Below are 20,202 nucleotides of genomic sequence, written 5' to 3'. Positions count from 1 at the left end.
GACAATATTGAGCTTTCCATTGATATGGTTTGGCTTATATTAATGGAATCTGCTTATAATGACCTTTTAGTACCTTTACTTCATTTATTTAACTCTTGCCAGCCTTCACGGTACAAATGGCATAAAACATCTTCTTCCAATTATTATTATTAACAATAATACTACTTATTATTGTTGTTGTTAATAAAATTACTAACATTAATAATAAACTTAACAATAAACATTAATAATAATGACTAATAAATATCTGCTACATTTATGAATTGGTATTGTGAATTATCTTTCGTATAGATCCTTTGTCCTTTTATTTTGTACTACATTATGGTCACTGAGTGTAGCTTCCATTTATATTTTCAGGCTACGGAAAATTTATAACTCCAAAGTTTTATAAACCTAGCTAAATTTTTGTTTTATTAAACCTCTTTGTTCGTACTATTATTAGGTGCCAACAGGCACAAATCTTTGGAAACTGTGTAATAGCAGCCTCATCATCTCATAGATCAGTGTTAACCAAATACATGTATTTATCAGATATTAAAAATAGAACACTTTGTAAATCACTTTTTTAATGTACATTTATAGATCAATAAATTTACTCACTGAACAAATAAAATGCATAGACAACTGTTGATGTAATAAATAAACGTTTTGTCCTTTTTTGGGGTGATAGAAATGTTCTAAAATTGGATTGTGGTGATGGTTGCACAACTGTAAATTTACAAAGAAATTTGCACTTAGCACAAGTGAATTTTATGGTATCTAAATTTACCTCAATAAAGTGTTAAAAAAAAAAAACTGTATTATCATGCCTATATTATTATGAGCCCTGGTGGTGCAACGGGTAAGAGCTATGGCTGCTAACCAAAAGATCGGCAGTTCAAATCCACCCGGCACTCCTTGGAACTCTATGGAAACCCTGGTGGCATAGTGGTTAAATGCTAAGGCTGCTAACCAAAGGGTCAGCAGTTGGAATCCACCAGGCGCTCCTTGGAAGCTCTATGGGGCAGTTCTACCCTGTCCTACAGGGTCGCTGTGAGTCGGAATTGACTTGACGGCACTGGGTATGGGTTTTTATATTATTATAGTTCCTTGAAGATAAGTGTTTAAATTATAAAAATTCAACAGCCAACACTGACCACTCACCTGACTTTCAGCTTGTCACTCTCTTGAAATGTTGTCTGATTTATAGAGAATGTTGCACCCACTACCATTATTTTCTCTCCCTTCATACTTGCTCAAGGTTTTTAACATATACATAAAATTTTCTGTAGACTCCTCAAACCTCCATTTATCGTATTCTCTACCATGGCTATTTTGAAAGGAACTTGAGAAAAATTAGACCAAATTCATATATATGTTTATAAACACACAATTTAACACCATTAAGGTTCCATTTGCTTAACCGGGTTTTCATTTAATCTGCTGTGAAGAGACCATAGCAATTTCAGAGAGAGAGAGAGAGGACTAATCTAAGCTGAAGTCCTTTAACGAACAGCTGTATTGCATAGCAGCCTCATTCAGAATGCCATCCAATTAACACTGAATATTTCCCTCGGTCAATACATGTTTAATTTAATTCCTTTCAAATTGAACTTCCTCTGCTCCAGTATTAGTACGTTACAAGTTATTATCTGCTTTTGTTGCATATTTCTGGCACAAGATCAGAACTACCCCATCCCTTATAAACCCAAAGTGTGCTGTCTTGATGGTGTCACTAACAGTGTCTTCAGCTTGGAACATGTCAGCATATTCTAAAATATCACGCTACATCTCTATATGGTCAATATGATTACTTACTGAAAGTAAACCTTTTAACTTAACTAAATAGAACAAATATGGAGGCAGAGCCAAGATGGTGGAATAGACAGACGCTTCCGGTGATCCCTCTTTACAACAAAGACCCAAAAAAACAAGTGAAACAAGTACATTTGTGACAAGCTGGGAGCCCTGAGCATCAAAGGCAAGCTTAGACAACGAACTGAGGGGCAGGGGAAGGAAGAGACCATTCAGAAGCAGAGAGGAGTTACGGGACCTGAATCACGGGGAGCACTCAGGCACCATTCCTGGAGCAGTGGCAGCGGCGGCCGGCTGGTACTAGCGTTCAGCCGCAGCTTCCTCAGGGAGAAGCAGCCAGCCACACAGCCAACTCACACCTCCGGAACCTGAGGAGAACAGCGCTCTCGGCAAAAGCTAAGTACTTGCATATATTTTACCATGCCCCTCCCACCCCCAAGCTGGCATAGGCGGCTGAATCCCTGGGCCTGAGATAGACCCTGTTGAGCACCTAGAGCCATCCTCCTGGCCTGGGAGAAGGGAAAAATTTGCAACTGGGCGGGAAAGATAATTTGCTAGCTCCACTAACCGGGGGAGCTCAGGACAGAAGAGGCTCCTGTCCAGGCATAAACCATCTGTGGACCTTGAGCACCTTTTGCTTCTGCATGGACCTGTGTGGGCCTATTTTGAGAGAATAGGCCCTTGTTGGCAAACTCCAACCATTTCAACTGTGTGGTGGAGAGGTGTGTGTTTGATGTTTGACATTGGTTTGCCTATTAAACAAGGTCCTCACCTACCCACATCACAGACCAAAGGACTGGGAGCTCCACTCAGGTCATCCAGCCACCCATGACAGGGGTCCAAAGATAACTGGTACCTCCCAGTCTTTACAAATAAAAATGTTGGGTGCCCATGGTCCCTCTGCAGAACCCACCCCCCAGCACGCTCTAGGGAACAGTGACATGTTTTTTTCAGAGAAGCTTGGGGGTCGGTTCTCAGCCCCCTGCCTAGTTCAGAACGTGACCCCTGCTGCAGTGGGAACAGTGACGTGTTTTTTTTCAGAGAAGCTTGGGGGTCAGTTCTCAGCCCCCTGCCTTGTTCAGAACGTGACCCCTGCTGCAATCAGATACTGGTACATATGCCAATCACCCCTGCCCCTCTAAGACTGTAGGACAGAGCCTGTACCACACACTTGATGATCAGCCACCTGGAAACCTGAGATGAACTCATACAAGAAAGCTGAATGGACTCCTAGACTGATATACCTGATAACAGCTCTAGCCACCTGGGGACAGGACACCAGAGCTCCAAAGGTGAAAACAATCAAGCTAGATCACTCAAGCAACCCGTATGGGTATACCAAAACAAAACAAAGCAAGCAGTTACAACACAGTAAGCAAACATAAACTAATAAAACAACTTGTAGATGGCTCGGAGACAACAGTCAATATCAAGTCACATAAAGAAACAAACCATGATTACCTCAACAGGCTCTCAAAACAAAGAACCCAGGGATCTTCTAGATGAAAGTGCATTCCTGGACTTACCAGAAGCATAATACAAAAGTTTAACACACAGAATCCTTCAAGATATCAGGAAGGAAATGAGGCAATACACAGAACTAGCCAAGGAACACACAGATAAAGCAACTGAAAAGATTAGAAAGATTATTCAGGAACATAATGAAAAGTTTAATAAGCTGGAAAAATCCATAGACAGACAGCAATCAGAAATTCAGAAGATTAACAGTAAAATTACAGAAGTAGACAACTCAGTAGAAAGTTAGAGGAGCAGAATTGAGCAAGTAGAAGCTAGAATTTCTGAACTTGAAGATAAATCACTTGGCACCAATATATTTGAAGAAAAATCAGATAAAAGAATTAAAAAAAATGAGGAAACGTTAAGAATCATGTGGAACTCTAGCAAGAGAAAAAAACCTACGAGTGATTGGAGTACCAGACCAGGGAGGGATAACATCAAATACAGAGGAAATTATTGAAGATTTCTTGGCAGAAAACTTCCCTGAAATTGTGAAAGATGAGAAGGTATCTATCCAAGATGCTCATTGAACTCCACAACAGGTAGCTATTAAAAGAAAGTCACCAAGACATATTATAATCAAACTTGCCAAAACCAAAGATAAAGAGAGAATTATAAGAGTAGCAAGGGATAAACAAAAAGTCACCTACAAAGGAAAGCCAATAAGAATAAACTCAGACTACTCTGCAGAAACCATGCAGGCAAGAAGGCAATGGGATGCCACATTTAAAAAATTGAAGGAAAAAAATTGCCTGCCAAGAATCATATATCCAGCAAATCTGTCTCTTAAATATGAAGGTGAAATTAGGACATTTCCAGATAAACACAAGTTTAGGGAATTTGTAACAAAAAACCAAAACTACAAAGAAATACTAAAGGGATTTCTTTGGTTAGAAAATCAATAATATCAGGTATCAATCCAAGACTAGAACACTGGGCAGAGCAATCAGAAGTCAACCCAGACAGGGAAATCAAAATAACAAAGCAAGATTATAAAAAAAAAAAGCTCAAAACAGGGTAACAGCGATGTTGTTACACAAAAGAAGACAACATTAAAACAATACAGAGAGACTAAGAAATGTAATCATAGATCTTCCATATGGAGAGGGAGATATGGCGATACAAAGAAATATAAGTTAGTTTTAAATTTAGAAAAATAGGGGTAAATAATAAGGTAACCACAAAGGAGACAAACTATCCTACTCATCACAATAAAATACAAGAAAAAAATAGAGACTCAGCAGAAATAAAATCAACAACAACGAATATGAGGAAAGGACAATATATAAAGATAATCTACTCACTAGTAAAATTAAGTGGGAAAAAGAAATTGTCAACAACACACAAAAAAAGATATCAAAATGATAGCACTAAATTCATACCTATCCATAACTACCCTGCATGTAAATGGACTAAATGCACCAATAAGGAGACAGAGAGTGGCAGAATCGATTAAAAAACAAGATCCATTGATATGCTGCCTACAAGAGACGTACCTTAGACATAGGGACACAAACTAAAAACTCAAAGGATGGAAAAAAATATATCAAGCAAGCCACAATCAAAAAAGAGCAGGAGTAGCAATATTAATTTCTGACAAAATAGACTTTAAAGTTAAATCCATCATAAAGGATAAGGAAGGAGGTTATATAATGATTAAAGGGACAATATACCAAGAAGATAGAACCATATTAAATATTATGCACCCAATGACAGGGCTGTAAGATACATAAAACAAACTCTATCAACACTGAAAAGTGAGATAGACGCCTCCACAATAATAGTAGGAGACTTCAAGACATCACTTTTGGTGAAGGACAGGACACCCAGAAAGAAGCTCAATAAAGATACAGAAGATCTAAATGCCACAATCAACCAACTTGACCACATAGATATATACAGAACACTCCACCTAACAGCAAACAAGTATACTTTCTTTTCTAGTGCACATGGAACATTCTCTAAAATAGACCACATGTTAGGTCATATAGCAAGCCTTAGCAGAACTCAAAACATGGAAATATTACAAAGCACCTTCTCTGACCATAAGGCCATAAAAGTGGAAATCAATACAGAAAAAGCAGGGAAAAGAAATCAAACACTTGGAAACTGAACAATACCTTGCTCAAAAAAGCCTGGATTGTAGAAGACATTAAGGATGGAATAAAGAAATTCAGAGAATCCAATGAGAATGAAAACACTTTCTATCAGAAACTTTGGGACACATCAAAAGCGGTGCTCAGACGCCAATTTATGTCAATAAATGCACACATCCAAAAAGAAGAAAGGTCCAAAATCAAAGAATTATCCCTACAACTTGAACAAATAGAAAAAGAGCAACAAAAGAGACCCTCAGGCACTGGAAGAAAACAAATAATAAAAATTAGAGCTGAACTAAATGAAATAGAAAACAGAAAAACAATTGAAAGAATTAACAAGACCAAAAGCTGGTTTTTTGAAAAAAATCAACAGAATTGATAAACCACTGGCCAAACTGACAAAAGAAAAACAGGAGAAGAAGCCAATAACCCGAATAAGAAATGAGAGGGGTGATATTACGAAAGACGCAACTGAAATTAAAAGAATCATATCGGATTATTATGAAAAACTATACTCACACAAATTTGAAAACCTAGAAGAAATGGATGAATTCCTAGAAACACAGTACCTACCTAAACTAACACAAACAGAGGTAAAACAACTAAATAGGCCCATAACAAAAGAAGACTTTGAAAAGGTAATCAAAACTCTCCCAACAAAAAAAAGCCCTGGTCCGGACGGCTTCACTGCAGAGTTCAACCAAACTTTCAGAAAAGAGTTAACACCACTACTACTAAAGGTATTTCAGAGCGTAGAAAAGGATGGAATACCACCAAACTCATTCTACGAAGCCGCCATACCCCTGGTACCAAAACCAGGTAAAGACACCACAAGAAAGGAAAATTACAGACCTATATCCCTCATGAACGTAGATGCAAAAATCCTCAACAAGATTCTAGCCAATAGAATTCAAAAACATATCAATAAAATAATTCACCATGACCAAGTGGGATTCATACCAGGTATGAAGGATGGTTCAACATTAGAAAAACAATTAATGTAATCCACCACATAAATAAAACAAAAGACAAGAATCACATGATTTTATCAATTGATGCAGAAAGGTCATTTGACAAAGTTCAACACTCATTCATGATAAAAACTCTCAGCAATATAGGAATAGAAGGAAAATTCCTCAACACAATAAAGGGCATTTATACAAAGCCAACAGCCAACATCACCCTAAATGGAGAGAGCCTGAAAACATTCCCACTGAGATGTGGAACCAGACACGTATGTCCTTTATCTCTGCTCTTATTCAACATTGTGCTGGAAGTCCTAGCCAGAGCAATTAGGCTGGATAAAAAATAAAGGGCATCCAAACTGACAAGGAAGAAGTAAAAGTATCTCTATTTGCAGATGACATGATCTTATACACAGAAAACCCTAAGGAATTCTCCAGAAAACTACTGAAACTGATAGAAGAGTTGAGCAGAGTATCGGGATACAAGTTAAATATACAAAAATCAGTTGGGTTCCTCTACACCAACAAAAAGAACATCGAAGAGGAAATCACCAAATCAATGCCATTTACAGTAGCCCCCAAAAGATAAAATACTTAGGAATAAATCTTACCAGAGATGTAAAAGACTTACACAAGGAAAACTACAGTACACTTATGCAAGAAACTGAAAGAGACTTACATAAGTGGAAGAACATACCTTGCTCATGGATAGGAAGACTTAACATTATAAAAATGTCTATTCTACCAAAAGTGATCTATACATCTAATGCAATTCCGATCCAAATCTCAATGACATTCTTTAATGAGATTGAGAAACAAGTCACCAACTTCATATGGAAGGGAAAGAGGTCCCTGATAAATAGGGCATTACTGAAAAAGAACAAAGTAGGAGGCCTTACTTCACCTGATTTTAGAACTTATTATACTGTCACAGTAGTCAAAACAGGCTGGTACTGGTACAATAGCCGATACATGGACCAATAGAAGAGAATTGAGAATCCAGACATAAATCCATCCACATATGAGCAGTTGATATTTGACAAAGGCCCCAAAACAGTTAAATGGACAAAAGACAGTCTTTTTAACAAATGGTGCTGGCATAACTAGATACCCATCTGCAAAAAAATGAAACAAGATCCATACCTGGCTCCATGCACAAAAACTAACTCAAAATGGATCAAAGACCTAAATATAAAATCTAAAATGATAAAGATCATGGAAGAAAAAATAAGGACAACGTTAGGAGCTGTAATACATGGCATAAATGGTATACATAACATTATAAAGAATATAGACGAAAAACTAGATAACTGGGAGCTCCTAAAAATCAAGCACCTATGCTCATCCAAAGACTTCACCAAAAGAGTAAAAAGACTACCTACAGACTGGGAAAAAGTTTTTAGCTATGACATTTCTGATCAGCACCTGATCTCTAAAATCTACATGATACTGCAAAAACTCAACTGCAAAAAGACAAATAACCCAATTAAAAAATGGGCAAAAGATATGAATAGACACTTCACTAAAGAAGACATTCAGGTAGCTAACAGATACATGAGGAAATGTTCAGGATCATTAGCCATTAGAGAAATGCAGATCAAAACTACAATGAGATTTCATCTCACTCCAACAAGGCTGGTGTTAATCCAAAAAACACAAAAGAATAAATGTTGGAGAGGCTGTGGAGACTGGAACACTTCTACACTGCTGGTGAGAATGTCAAATGGTACAGCCACATTGGAAATTGATTTGGCACTTCCTTAAAAAGCCTGAAATAGAACTACCATACCATCCAGCAATCCCACTCCTTGGAATAGATTCTAGAGAAATAAGAGCCTTTACACAAACAGATGTATGCACACCTATGTTTACTGTAGCACTGTTTACAATAGTAAAAACATGGAAGCAACCAAGTTGCCCATCAATGGATGAATGGATAAATAGATTATGGTACATTCACACAATGGAATACTACGCATCGATAAAGAACAGTGAGGAATCTGTGAAACATTTCATAACATGGAGGAATCTGGAAGGCATTATGCTGAGTGAAATTAGTCAGTTGCAAAAGGACAAATGTTGCATAAGACCACTATTCTAAGAACTTGAGAAATAGTTTAAACTGAGAAGAAAACATTCTTTTGTGGTTCTGAGATGGGGCAGGGAGGGAGGGTGGGAGGGGGCATTCACTAATTAGATAGTAGATAAGAACTACTTTAGGTGAAGGGAAAGAGAGCACACAATACAGGGGAGGTCAGCACAATTGGACTAAACCAAAAGCAAAGAAGTTTCCTGAATAAACTGAATGCTTAGAAGGCCAGTGTAGCACGGGCAGGGGTCTGGGGACCATGGTTTCAGGGGACACCTAAGTCAATTGGCATAATAAAATTTATTAAGAAAACATTCTTCATCCCACTGTGAAGAGTGGTGTCTGGGGTCTTAATCGCTAGCAAGCAGCCATCTAAGATGCATCAATTGGTCTCAACCCACCTGGATCAAAGGAGAATGAAGAACACCAAGGACACAAGGTGATTACGAGCCCAAGAGACAGAAAGGGCCACAGGAAGCAGAGACTCCATCATCCTGAGACCAGAAGAACTAGATGGTGCTTGGCTACAACCGACGACTGCCCTGACAGGGAACACAACAGAGAACCCATGAGGGAGCAGGAGAGCAGTGGGATAAAAATTCTCATAAGACCAGACTTAATGGTCTGACTGAGACTAGAAGGACCCTGGTGGTCATGGCTCCCAGACCTTTCGTTGGCCCAGGACAGGAACCATTCCCGAAGTTAACTCTTCAGACATGGATTGGACTGGACAATGGGTTGGAGAGGGATGCTGGTGAGGAGTGAGCTTCTTGGATCATGTGGACACTTGAGACTATGTTGGCATCTCCTGCCTGGAGGGAAGATGAGAGGGTGGAGGGGGTTAGAAGCTGACGAAATGGACACGAAAAGAGAGACTGGAGGGAGAGAGCGGGCTGTCTCATTAGGGGGAGGGTAATTGGGAGTGTGTAGCAAGGTGTATATGGGTTTTTGTGTGAGACACTGACTTAATTTGTAAACTTTCACTTAAAGCACAATAAAAATTATAAAAGAAAAAAAAACAAGCATGCCTGCACACACTAAGTCAGTTTTCATCAGTATTCGGCACGATTAGACTCTGATTCTTCTACTCAAGCGGTTGTCCTGGTTTTATCTTCTTTTAGCCCCTTGGGTGCCTTTCAACTTGCAGTTTTTATATACTTTGACTTAATTTAACTCATTTTGCCTCTTCGTAAAATTTCAGATTTCAGTGTTGAATAAAGGTGGTGCAATAAAAAAACAAAGCATGAGTTCAACAGTTAGGTATTCTTCTCTAATAACTCAGGCATGAAACCTCAGGCTCATGATTTTGACTCTTGGTTCTCCTTGCCTATCCAAACCAAACAGTTGCCCCTGCCTGTAGATTTTTCATCAATTAATTTGGCACTGACATGGGAGTAGGGTCAGGTTAGGGGAGACTAGTAGAAGGAATAAGCAAAGGAAAAGGAAAGTCCAAAATCAAATGAGGACCATCAACATTACTTGACTCCCTTTTCATCAAAAGTCTGACATTTGAATTAGGTCTCCATGCCTGGAAAATAAATAAAAGGGAAATAATTATTCTAATTTAATGTATTAAAATATAATCAAGAATCGATGTGTTATGGTTTACGGTTATTCTTCCCAAAATTATAGCAACAGAGCAAACTTTAATGACTGGGGGCTGACATGTGCCCTAAAGAATTCGATTCCAGGTATTTGATCATATCTCAGTTAAGAAATGATGTCTGACTTACTGGTCTGACAGAGACTGGAAAAACCCCAAGAGTATGGCACCCAGACACTCTTTTAGCTCAGTAATGAAGTCACTCCCAAGGTTCACCCTTCAGCCAAAGATTAGACAGGCCCATAAAACAAGACAAGACTAAAAGGGCACACCAGCCCAGGGGCAAGGACTAGAAGACAGGAGGAAACAGGAAAGCTGGTAAAAGAGGACCCAATGTGAAGAAGGGAGAGTGTTGACATGTCGTGGGGTTGTTGACCAATGCCATAAAACAATGTGTGCACTAAATGTTTAATGAGAAGCTAGTTTGTTCTGTAAACCTTCATCTAAAGTACAATAAAAAAAAGAAATGGTGTTTGATCTTTTAAATTCATAAGCATTATTTAAAAAGTACTGTAAAAATTTCAAGAGAAAAATGTATGTCTGTAGAAAAAGAAACACATAATTTACTAATAATATCCATAACCTAAGAGCAGAATTACATAATCTATGTATAGGGAACTTTTGATATCTGACATATTTTCCAAATCACAAGATAGATTAATGAAGCCCAGCTAAAATTATCTTTTAAAATTATTAATAAGAAATATTGAGAATTTTATATGAAATATAAAATGCTTAATACAAAATGGATGGTTCCACTCCTATGGTAAGGAGCAAATATTTTGAACTGCTGTATTATTTAGATAGGTGACATTGCTTAAAAAATTTCTACAAATCGCAATAGTGTTCACATCTAAAATCACTGAAAATTGCAGAGTTTGATTATCTAAAGAAATCAAGTACAAATGATAAAATGAATATACTTGCACTTAATGGGAATATTGTGAAGGTTAATGAAATCAAACAACCTTGAAGGGATGTAGGTGATGGTTAATATAACATCCTGAATTTCTGGATTAATATTAAAAGAAAACAGCCTGATTCATTTCTGTTTATTCCAATATTCAAACCAAGTGAAACTCCCGGGAATTATTAGAGAGACAAATTAAAACAACAGATGGACCTGCAGTTGCCTGCATAAGAATGTCTTTTCACAAAGCCTCCTGACAATTTCAGAAATTCTAAGGTATTCTATTTAATTTCAAATAAAAAATACTACATTTTTTTCTTCTTACCAGACTGTCAATCTCTGAGGGCCCCAAAGAGAATGACATGAAAACATCATGAAAGTATTTTCCCTGGCCTTTTATGAGACACATCTTGTAAGGTAGATATAAGACTCACTTTTCTTTTTTTTTTTAATGATTGAAATAAAAATTAAAGCAATTTCTGTCTCCCAAAGTATGAATCTTCATTTTTGGTATTATGTGAGAGCAATTATTTTTATGGATGACAGTTTTGACAGTGATTTTAAAGGGAAAATAACAAATTTGCTACATCTTTATTCCAAATAATCAAAGGATTTTATTCTTATTTTATGTATCACTGAGTCATTCAAACAGTGACTGTGTTAGCACTAGACTCTGACAGGTTCTGCCCTGAGGATATCAGGTCTACAGATAGGTATTTATTTTCTGCACTGTCACAGAAAACGTTTGGATAAATATGTATTTTGGGTACTCACTGAATTAACCTTTACATAGAATTTCTTCTTCTTTTTTTAATAGAAGATACAGACATCCAAAGAGACAATGGGAGCCTCTAAGGTACTCACTGAATTAACCTTTACATAGAATTTCTTCTTCTTTTTTTAATAGAAGATACAGACATCCAAAGAGACAATGGGAGCCTCTAGTGGGGGAAAATGCCCAATTTAAAGCATTTAATTGTGTTGATTATACTAAAGGTCCATGTAAAGAAGAGTGTATGCTTAGAAAATAAATGATCAGAATGGACCTTAGAAATTTCTGCTTCCAGTAATTGCAGAGTGGCTTTTTGCAGACCAATCTTTCTTCTGAGAGCAACTAGAAAGGCTGTACAAAATTTTAATCACAACAACAACAAAAACACCTTGTTTGAAAGCACCAGAGAGGTAAAGAGGGACTTAAAGGACCAAGATTCCAGAAGGAAAGAAAGCAACCAAACAAATGAGTCCAACATTCATCATCACTTTTTTCTTTGAGGTATTTGCTGATTCTCAAGTAGGCGAGGGGAGAAAACACAGACAGAGGTAGAGAAGCTGAGCAGAACTTCTGGCAATGTTTTGGGACTGAGATGAACAAAATTTGAGTATATGGCCTACAAAGAAGTCGTTGTTAGGCTCTGTCCAGTCAGTTCTGACTTACAGCATCGCTATGTACAACAGAAGGAAAAGCTGCCCGGTCCTGTGCCATCCTCGCTACCATTGCTATGTTTGAGCTCATTCTAGCAGCCACAGTGTCCATCCATCTCATTGAGAGTCTTCCTCTTTTTTGCTGACTCTCTACTTTACCAAGCATCATGTCCTGCTCCACTGACTGGTCCCTCCTAATAACATGTCCAAAGTACGTGAAACGAAGTCTCACCATCCTTGCTTCTAAGGAGCATTCTGGCTGTACTTCTTCCAAGGTAGATCTGTTTGTTCTTCTGGCAGTCCATGGTATATTCAATATTCAAAGAAGACGGGACTTTGGTAAACATCCCAGGCTCTCAGTTGGACTCTATGGAGGGCTATATTTTATTAGCATGGGTAAACAAATGGAGCAAATCTCACAGAGACTCAAATCCAGCTTTGAATCAGGTGAACTCTTGATTGGGTTAAGGAGATCTGTCCCTAGCCTAAATGCTTGCCAGAGTAACATTAAATGCCCTCTAGACGGATATAACACTATTATCACTAAATTTTTTTTCATGAAGTTATGTGGAACATTCAGTAGAAGCCACAGTGCATTCCATGAGACAAAAGAATAAACAGAAAAAAAAAATAGCAGATTGTAGGAACAAGCACACGAGATCTAATATTCAAGTTATTAGATATTAACCTTAAAGTAACTATTATTAACTTGCTCAAGAATATAGATGAGGGAAAATTTATCAGAGAACTTGAAGCAATAAAAAGGAAGAAATGAATGAGAATGTTACACATTGTGAAAAATATAACCAGTCACTGAACAATATGTATAGAAATTGTTAAATGGGGACCTAATTTGCTGTGTAAACTTTCACCAAAAACACAGTGTTACTAAAAAATGAATGGAATGAAAATCCTCACTGAAAAATGCAATAGCTTAAATGAACGAGTAGTAGATGGGTTTAACAATAGATTAGACAAAAAGAAGAAGAGAGAATTTTAGAGGTAGAGAGGAATAGTGAACTGGGAGATAAGTCAATAGAAGATGTGAATGAAACACAAAGAAATAAAAAAGGATGAGATATAAAGGACAGAGTGACAAAATCTGACATGTGTATGACATGTGTAATGGGAGTCAGAGAAGGAAAAGGAAAGAGAACAGGGCAGAATCAATATTTAAAGAGATAATATCTGGGAATTTTCTAACACTGTTGTCAGGTGCTGTCAGGTCAGTTCTGACTTATAGTGACCCTACGTACAATAGAACAAAACACTGCCCAGTTTTGCACCATCCTCACAACTGTTGCTATATTTGAGCCTATTGTCGTAGCCACTGTGTCAATCTATCTCATCGAGGGTCTTCTTCTCTTTCATTGACCCTCTACATTACCAAGCATGATGTCCTTCTCCAGGGACTGGTCCCTCCTGATAACATGCCCAAAGTACATGAGGCAAAGTCTTACTATCCTCCTGTATAAGGAGCATTCTGGCTGTATTTCTTCCAAGACAGATTTGTTCATTCTCTTGGCAGTTCATAGTATATTCAATATTCTTCACCAACACCATAATTGAAAGGCATCAATTCTTCTTTGGTCTTCCTTGTTCATTGTCCAGCTTTCACATGCATATAAGACCACACTAATGAAAGTTTAAAATTTCTAACACTAAAGAAAGTTAAAAATCAACAAAGCTTAAAAGTATATATACAGGATCACATAAAGTAGGCAGAACTTATCTATTTGGGGTCAAGATAGTGTTTCCTTTGTGTAGTATAAAAACTGGAAGAGAGAATAAGGGAGATTTGGGAACGGGCAATGCTCTCTTGCTTGATCTGAATACAAAGGTGTATTAGTTTGTGAAAATTCATTGTGAGGCACATTGCAGATATGTACACTTTTTTCTATGTATTTTACACTTCAAGTTAAAGTAAAAAATATATGTAATAATAAAAAAGCTACCCAAATTCCCTAGCACAAGGAAAACTACCCCTAAGCACAGCATAGTAGAATTCCTAAAAACAAAACTTACGTACATGTTGCTTAAAAGATACACATCTTTAATAAATGGACAAAGAAAGATTAATTGTAAAAGGGTTGGAGAAGATAAATCAAGCAAACACTCATCAAAAGAAAGCTTATGTAACTATACTAATATCATACAAAGTATACATCAAGGCATAAAGTATCACTCAATAAAAAGAGGGGTATTTCATAATGATAAAGGAGTCAATCTACCAGGAAGATATAACAACTCTAAATTTGTATTCAATACAAAAAGTAACTTCAGCATAAGGAAAGAGATATAGACGAGAGATACACAGAAAGAAAATACAGACAAATCTGTGATCATGGGGAGAGATTTTAACTATCTTTCTTTGTAGCTTATACAACAAGCAAACCAAAAAATAAGTCAGACTATGGGAGATTTGAACATCATAATTATAAATTCAATCTGAATATCATTTATAACATATGTAAAGCACAAAAGAGAACACATATTATTTTCAAGTATTTCATGGAATAGTTACCAAAATTTATCTAGTCAAAGTGTACCAAATCGCCCATCTATATGAGAACAAAAGGTCAACAGTTACTCTAAAGCAAAGATAAGAAGACAAGGGGGGCAGGGAAACTAGAGTACTGAAAATGGAACAATCAGATGCAATTAATGAGAATGCTGACACATTGTAAAAAATGTCACTAACGTCACTGAACAACTTGTGTAGAAATTGTCATATGGGAACAGTCTTGGTCATCTAGTGCTACTACAACAGAAATACCACAAGTGGATGGCTTTAACAAAAGGAAATTTATTTTCTCACAGTCTGGTAGGCTACAAGTCCAAATTCAGGACAACAGCTCTAGGGGAAGGCTTTCTCTCTCTTTTGGCTCTGGAGGAAGATCCTTGTCATTAATCTTCTCCTGGTTGAGGAGCTTCTCAGGCACAGGGACCTCACATCCAAAGGATGTGCTCTGCTCCAGGTGCTGCTTTCTTGGTGGTATGAGGTTCCCAACTCTCTGCTTGCTTCCCTTTCCTCTTATCTTTTATAAGACCAAAGGTGGTGCAGGCCACGCCCCATGGAAACTCCCTTTACACTGGATCAGGGAAATGACCTGAGCAAGGGTGTTACATCCCACCCTAATCCTCTTCAACTTAATCCAGTCTTGCCTCATTAACTACAGGCAGAGATTAGGATTTATAACATATAGGAAAATTATCTTAATCACAAAATGGAGGACAACCCTACAATACTAGGAATCATGACCTAACCAAGTTGATACATATTTTGGGGGGACACAATTTGATCCATGATAGGAACCCAATTTGCTGTATAAACTTTCACTGAAAACACAATAAAATATTACTTCTAAAAATGTACTGAGTCTCTTCATTTATAAAACAAGGGACTCATTTTATGAGTTGAACTGATTATTGCTGTGAGCAAGAGAAAGAAGCAATAGACTCAAGGTCATGTAGGCTCGTATCAGAACACAGATATGGAATAGAGTCCACAGTGCTGAAGCCTCTTCAACATAAATGAGTAAGAACAAAATATATTCTAATAAATGCTCTGCAAATCCATCTTCTGGCTTCATAGACAAGAGACAGCTGCCATGAAAGTTGTGCCATGGACATGAAGAGAAAACTCTAGTGAGTGTCACTTTCTATTTTACCTAGTGGTAAAACAGTGTCAGAAGTAGGCAAATTTAGTGCCATAAATGCTTGGAGAGGGGCTCTCAATTTATATTTGACACTGCTAATGTGTAATGACCCCAAACATAGTTTATACTAAGTAACCATAATTTGCTCCTGCTTGATCTAGGGAAGAACTCCACAAGTTAATTATACAGAGTGGAAATGCAGGTTCAGAAACTTAAATCCCAAGCTACTACAATCAGGTAGAATGTAACCAGGAAGTCTAATGACATTTTTTGCTGAGTATATACTAGACTCAAGTACCACTCCTCCATGAATTTCTGTGCAAATAGAAACACTTGTCGTTGTTAGGTGCCATTAAGTCAGTTCCAACTCATAGAGAACCTATGTACAAAAGAACAAAACACTGCCCGATCCTGCACCACCCTCGCAATCATTGTTATGTTTGAGCCCACTGTTGCAGCCACTGTGTCAATCCCTGTCATTGAGATGGATTGACACAGACATAGTACAGCATACATTTTTGACAAATGCTCTATATACAAAATATTAACATCAGCCACACCTATTCTATGAGTTCCCCATGTGTCTGTCAGTTTATCATACTGTGGGGGCTTGCTTGTTACTATGATGCTGGAAGCTATGCTACTGGTGTTCAAACATCAGTAGTGTCGCCCATGGTGGACAAGTTTCAATTGAGATTTCAGATTAAGACAGAGTAGGAAGAAGGACCCTGTGGCCTACTTCTGAGAAGCATTAGCCAGTGAAAGCCTTATGAATAGCAGCAGAAAATTGGCAGGTATAGTGCTGGTATATGAACCCCTCAGGTTGGAAGGCACTCAAAATACGACTGGGGAAGAGATGCCCCCTCAAAGTAGAGTTGACCTTAATGACTTGGATGGATTCAACCTTTTGGGACTTTCATTTGCTGATGTGGCATGACTCAAAATGAGAAGAAATAGCTGCAAACATCCATTACTAGTCAGAACCTGGAATGTACAAAGTATGAATCTAAGAAAATTGGAAATTGTCAAAAATGAAATGGAACACATAAACATTGATATCCTAGGCATTAGTGAGCTGAAATGGACTGGTATTGGCCATTTTGAATCAGGTATCATATGGTATACTATGCCGGGAATGACAACTTGAAGAAGAATGGCTTTGCATCATCTTCAAAAAGAACATTTCAAGATCTATTCTGAAGTACAATGCTGTCAGTGATAGGATAATATCCATACGCCTAGAAGGAAAACCAATTAACACGACCATTATTCAAATTTATGCACCAACCACTAAGGCCAAAGATGAAAACTGAAGATTTGTATAAACTTCTGCAGTCTAAAATTGATCAAACATGCAAACGGGATGCATTGATAATTATTGGAGATTGGAATGCGAAAGTTGAAAACAAAGAAGGATTGGTAGTTGGAAAATATAGCAGTGGTGATAGAAATGATGCCGGAGATCGCATGACAGAATTTTGTAAGACCAATGACTTTTTCACTGCAAATACCTTTTTTCAACATAAATGGGGACTATACACGTGGACCTCACCAGATGGAATACACAGGAATCAAATCGACTATTATCTGTGGAAAGAGATGATGGAAAAGCTCAATATCATCAGTCAGAACAAGGCCAAGGGCCGACTGTGAAACAGACCATCAGTTGCTCATACGCAAGTTCAAGTTGAAACTGAAGGAAATTAGAACAAGTCCATGAAAGCCAAAGTACAACCTTGAGTGTATCCCACCTGAATTTAGAGACCATCTCAAGAACAGATCTGATGCGTTGAACACTGACAACCAAAGACCAGAGGAGTTGTGGAATGACATCAAGGACATCTTACATGAAGAAAGAGATCATTAAAAAGACAGGAAAGAAAGAAAAGACCAAAATGGATGCCAGAAGAAACTCAGAAACTTGCTCTTGAGTGTCGAGTAGTTAAAGCAACAGGAAGAAATGATAAAGTAAAAGCTGAACAGAATATTTCAAAGGATGGTTCGAGAGGACAAAGTAAAATATTATAATGACATATGCAAAGACCTGGAGGTAGAAGATCAAAAGGAAAGAATGCACTTGGCATTCCTCAAGCTGAAAGAACTGAGGAAAAAATTCAAGCCTCGAGTTGTGATACTGAAGGATTTTACAGGGAAAATATTGAACCATGCGGGGAGCACCAAAAGAAGATGGAAGGACTACACAGGGTCGCTACACCAAAAAGAATTGGTCGATGTTCAACCACTTCAGGAGGTAGCATGTGATCAGGAACCAATGGTACTGAAGGCATTGGTGAAAAACAAGGCTCCAGGAATTGACACAATACCAACTGAGAAGTTTCAACAAACAGATGCAGTGCTGGAAGTGCTCACTCATCTATACCCAGAAATTTGGAGGACAACTACCTGGCCAACCAACTGGAAGAGATCCATATTTATTCCTTTCCCAAGAAAGGTGATCCAACCGAATGTGGAAATTATCGAATGATATTAGTATCACATGCAAGTAAAATTTTGCTGATGCAGCAGCAGCAGTGTATTGACACAGAACTGCCAGAAATTCAAGCCAGATTCAGAAGATGGTATGGAATGAAGCATATCATGCTGATGTCAGGTGGATATTGGCTGAAAGCAGAAAATACCAGAAAAATGTTTACTTTTGTTTTATTGATTATTAAAAAGGCATTTGGCTGTGTGGATCATAACACATTATGGATAACATTGCAAAGAATGGAAATTCCAGAACACTTACTTGTGCTCATAAAGAATTTGTGCATAGATCAAGAGGCAGTCATTCAAACAGAACAGGGGATACTGTGTGGTTTAAAGTCAGGAAAGGTGTGTGTCAGGTTAATATCCTTTCACCATACCTATTCAATGTGTAGGCTGAGGAAATAATCTAAGAAGCTGGACTGTATGAAGAAGAACGGGGCATCAGGATTGGAGGAAGACTCATTAACAACCTGCGTTATGCAGATGACACAACCTTGCTTGATGAAAGTGAAGAGGACTTGAAACACTGATGAAAATCAAAGACCGCAGCCTTTAGTATGGATTACACCTCAACATAAAGAAACTGAAAATCTTCACAACTGGACCAATAAGCAACATCATGGTAAACGGAGAAAAGATTGAAGTTGTCAAGGATTTCATTTTACTTGGATCCACAATCAACAGCCATGGAAGCAGCAGTCAAGAAATCAAAAGATGCATTTACATTGGTCAAATCTGCTGCAAAAGACCTCTTTAAAGTGCTGAAAAGCAAAGATGTCACCTTGAAGACTGTGGTGCCTCTGACCCAAGCCATGATGATTTCAATTGCCTCATAGGCACGTGAAAGCTGGACAATGAATAGGGAAGACAGAAGAAGAATTGATGCCTTTGAATTGTGGTGTTGGTGAAGAATACAGAATATACCACGGACTGCAAAAAGGATGAACAAATCTCTTTTGAAAGAAATACAACCAGAATGCACCTTAGAAGCAAGGATGGCGAGACTGTGTCTTACATACTTTGGACTTGTCAGGATGGATGAGTCCCTGGAAAAGGACATCATGCTTGGTAAACTAGAGGGTCAGCAAAAAAGAGGAAAACCCTCAACAAGATGGCTTCACCCAGTGGCTGCAATAATGGGCTTAAGTGTAACAACAATTGTGAGAATGGTGCAGGACCTTAGTAGTGTTTCATCCTGTTGTGCATGGGGTTGCTATAAGTGGGAATGAACTCGATGGCACCTAACAACAACAGAACATTCTATGAGTAAGGTTGGACATTTTATGCAATTAGTATATTACCATAACATACCAGTTACTGACTCAGATTCACTACCATTTGTTTGACACTCACTATGTGCCAGAGACCCAGTGGTTAAGAACTTGGTTGCTAACCAAAAGGCTGGCAGTTTGAATCCACCAGCTGCTCCTTGGGAACCCTGTGGGGCAGATCTACTCTGTCCTGTAGGATCACTGTGAGTCAGAATTAACTTGATGGCAACTATTTTTTTAAGGTGCCAAGCACCGTGCTGGGTAATTTACATATATTACATTTAATTTTCACAAGAAAATCTCAAGATGGGTATTAAAAACCCAAACCAAATCCATTGCCATCGAGTCAATTCTGACTGATAGGAACCCGATAGGGCAGAGT

The sequence above is a fragment of the Loxodonta africana genome, chromosome 11 (assembly GCF_030014295.1).
Source record: "Loxodonta africana isolate mLoxAfr1 chromosome 11, mLoxAfr1.hap2, whole genome shotgun sequence".
In the NCBI taxonomy this organism is placed as follows: Eukaryota; Metazoa; Chordata; class Mammalia; order Proboscidea; family Elephantidae; genus Loxodonta; species Loxodonta africana.
This window is presented reverse-complemented; position numbering follows the sequence as displayed.